The 4138-nt window shown below is 35.3% G+C and overlaps 1 long non-coding RNA gene across 1 annotated transcript; it reads right to left on the bottom strand.

Moving 5' to 3' along the window:
- Positions 1-1921: 1921 nt before the first annotated feature.
- On the bottom strand, positions 1922-3291 carry LOC125534374 (uncharacterized). The gene is made up of 2 exons (XR_007294463.2): positions 2882-3291; positions 1922-2192 (listed from the first exon to the last, which is right to left on the bottom strand). It is a non-coding gene; the product is annotated as an uncharacterized LOC125534374 (long non-coding RNA).
- Between the last annotated feature and the right edge of the window lie 847 nt (positions 3292-4138).

Raw genomic sequence — 4138 nt, 5'->3', positions numbered from 1 at the left:
TTTTTCGTATGACAAACATTTTTTCTATATACATGTAACATTTTCAAATGCTTGATTAACATTTTTAAAATGCCTGATAATTTTTCTAAATACATGATAAAAATTCATACATATTGTATATTTTTTTACACATTTTATGTATACATGAGAAATATTTTTTTTATACACATTTAACATATTTCAAATATTCCATGTAAATTTATTTAGTAATATATATATATATATATATATATATATATATTGCATACTGTATATTTTTTAGCAATTTTTTCATGTAACTTGATTTGAAATATCTTAGATATAGTATATGAATATATTTCAAATAATAAAATAGTATATATTATACCATATGGTAGTATATGAGATATGTGGGGTAACTACCACCGGATGGTAGGATGGATTTTCCCTATATATATATATATATATATTCTTCATCCTGGGTGAGGAATAGTTATTCTTCACCCCCTCTATTTACCATCAATGCACCGTAATTTTACGTTCCGTAAGTTTTGTCTTATTTTCCGACGCAAAAAGGGACCGTAAGAAAATATATAATCGCCGTAAAAAATATTTTATGTTATGTAAAATTATAAACGTAAAAACATAGTCTAAAATACACATAAACTGTAAATTTTCTTGTCTTATGACCTATATTTTTATTTTCTTATGTCAAATTTTACGTAGTGAATCAATAGGAATGTAACTATTTGAATTCCAAACGTAATTTAATTATGAAATGATCGTAAGATTACCTCGGGTGAAGAATAACTTATTCTGCACCCTAGGTGATGAATAATAACACTATATGTATGTGTGTGTGTGTGTGTATATATATATATATATATATATATATATATATATATGACTCCTCTTTTGTACTCCCAGGAGTACATACTCCCACCTCTTAACTGATTCTTCAGTTTGGATAATACCTAATCGCAAGAAACAAACAGCCAGGCAAGAAAAAACAATACTGTTGCATGCAACGACCACACGCATGCATGCGTCTGGTTGATCCTAAAATTAAGGGATTCAATACCAGGTGCCTAATCCATCCATATGTATGCACCGTTCAACAAGAAAAAAATCCATACATTTTTTTATGTCCCCACAAGAAAAAAGGGATATATAATGTTTTTATTGAGTATATACTACTTTTATCCAAATGAGTGTGTACTGGACTTTTTTATTGAATATATACTGCTTTGTTTTGCTGGTACAGTATATACTGATTGGTTTCATAATATGGATATACTGGGATTTTTTCAGTTAGAATGAGTAGGTATTGCTTGTGATCAAAAGAGGTATGTACTGGTTTTATTGAGTATATACAGCTTTTATACAAATGATCGAGTGTGTACTGCCTTTTGATCAGTATATACTGCTTGTTTTTGCGGGGCTAGAGTGTATACCGCTTGATTTCATAATAGGCATATACTGGTTTTCTTTCCTTCAGAAGGACCATTACTACTAGTACTTCATCGCCAAAAACTGAAAGAAGTATATACTGATTGGCAAATTCATCCGTGTATGTTAATCTAATGGGTATGTGCTACTTCCAAAACAAATGAGTCTACTACAATTTGAAAATAAAGGGATTGCCAGTTTTTAAGATCGGTCGAGTATGCATACTACTTAGTAACAAAGTAGTGTACTACTTTTTTTAAACATGTCAGGGACATATTTACTTAGCAAACACAGGTTCGTCGATTAGAAGTATATACTACGTTTCTTTGCAAGCAAAAAGAATACACAATGGGATATCTTTGATTTACCTCAAAAAGAAGTATCCATATTTTTATAACTGTACAAGGGGTATCACAGTACTGTTCACTATGCGTGTTATACACTCCCTCCGTTCCAAAACAAGATAAGTGTCGCTGATTTAGTACAAAATTGGTTTTGGGACGGAGAGAGTATATAAGACAAAAGTCACTCTGCTTCTTCCATGGTTACTAAAGATACTCGTCACATTGGTACATCATGTACAGAAATTTTTATCTTTATACAAACATGTACACCGACTAAGCAAACTGGACTATGCAACTACTTCTACATCTTCAAAAAGGTTTAAATGCTAAAAACTGGAGAAGAAAAAAGTGGTATATCTTCCAGCAAGCTTCAGATAACACCACATGCACTTGGAGGGTCGAGTATAATGGAGCTGCTCCTCGGTCAAACAAATATACAACCTTTGCATACATGGATATTCAATGGAAAACAGTTAACAACATAAGTTAGACTTGATTCAAGAAACATTGATTAATTGTAAATTAGCTAATATCAAGCTATATATACAGAAAATACTGAACTGGGTACTATGAGAAAAGAAACAGAAGAAAAATCTTAAAAATTGTTTACACTAGCAGCTATAAGAGTAACCTTATCCGCAGACTTTGTTAAGGTGTTTAAGAATAAAAAATTAATTAGGTGTGATTGGATGAGACAAAGTGCTTCTCATCTGGTACTACAATCAATTTGGCCGGCCGGTGATGGCTTCACTTAAACAGAGAACTGGACAATATACTGAATATACTGCCGAACATACTCACTTGATTTACTAGATTTTGCACTAACGGGATGATGAATGGGTCTCATATCCTCAGTTACTCACAAGACTTGAGATGAGTATAACAATTAGTAGTTGGTATCGCTAATACATTAACCCCTTAATTATTAGAAGAAAAAAATGCAGAAAATACTGCACGAAACCAAGTCGTACAACTCGTACCAGATCTATGATGGTTTCTGCACTGTTGCCTAAAAGACAGATTTAGAAGAAGAAGAGGGGCTAGAATCAATGCCGCTCGAGGAGAGGAATTGTGGATATGAGGAATTTTGTATCAAGATGATAGCGAGACAAATCGATGAGGTATCTAACCAGTGATTTGTGGACTCCAAAGCTGCTTGCGGTTGGAGAACTTGGAGTAGACTTTTACATCAAGCAGTAAGAACTGGGTTTCATTGTTCTCATCGATGGCACTCTGTTGTTGGAGACGCGGAAGGCAGTGGTTGCCTAATTCCAGCCACCTAGAAACCGGCAGAAACTGAGAGTTAAGTGCCTTGTACAAGATCTGATCTTGAAAGATACCTGGTCAGTCAGGCCGCCGTTGTCCGGTGCTAAGATGACCCGCAGCAAACGGAGGCTGCTGCCGAGCGAGCCACTTCCCTCGGAGGCAGATGTAATCCTCCAGCAGCAGTGCGAGCCGCCGCCGCCGCATAACGCCAATCAGACGGGAGGAGATATGGATAAGCGCAGCGCATGTAAAAACGCCTGAAAAAAAAAGAGCAATGACCTTCGTTTGTTTTAGGTGTAGTTTTTTTTCTTTAACTAAAAGCTAAATGGCTCTGTGCAGTAAATTCTATAGCGCCAGTGACCGCCACGTGTGTAGGAGTACGTACTCCTAAGAGTACCAACCCATTTTCATATATATATATATATATATATATATATATCAAATATTTAAAAGCAAAAAACAAAAATAAAAACTTGAAGAAAAAGAAAACAAAGGCATTGTCCTCCTACGGCGCTCGCTCCACGCGGGTCTTCCTTTCGCCTCGCTACATACGGCCGGAAAATAGGGAGGAATTTCGCAAACCCTTTTTTGTTGCTTAAGGCGCTGATTCTTTCGCTATTCCTACACGGTGTGGGCTGCCCCATAAACGTCAACGACGACTAGTTTTTCTCTATCTTCTAGGCGGTTTTGGGAAGCTAAGCCGAGGTGTCATACACGCTGCTCACGCCGACGAAAAACCCTGGGGTTGCAAATGTTGGTGGAATTCCCAACAACGTCACCATTTGAGTAGCACTGGGTGTTCGCGTGTGTGCCACCACAAGGAGTGCCTTATTAGCGCGTCCACCTATATATGATGTTTTTTGGGTGTCTCATAATCTCTTTATTAAAAACCATATTTATACAGTTCTAATAATTACACGATTATTTATGTATGTTCTAAATTTGCATGTCTTAACTTTTCTTATTTGTAGCATGTAAAAAGACAAGGACAACAACACTATTCTAGTAGCTATGTGCATATTGATTTTATATTTCATATAGATCACAAATGGACATATATGGTTGTTTTCAACTTTTCATATATTTTCAATTGTTTGTATATGGTTTCAATGTCAAGAATG

The sequence above is a fragment of the Triticum urartu genome, chromosome 2A (assembly GCF_056163025.1).
Source record: "Triticum urartu cultivar PI428250 chromosome 2A, HENAU_Tu73, whole genome shotgun sequence".
In the NCBI taxonomy this organism is placed as follows: Eukaryota; Viridiplantae; Streptophyta; class Magnoliopsida; order Poales; family Poaceae; genus Triticum; species Triticum urartu.
Note: the sequence above shows the minus strand (reverse complement) of the source record. Positions and strands in the feature narration are given on the sequence as shown.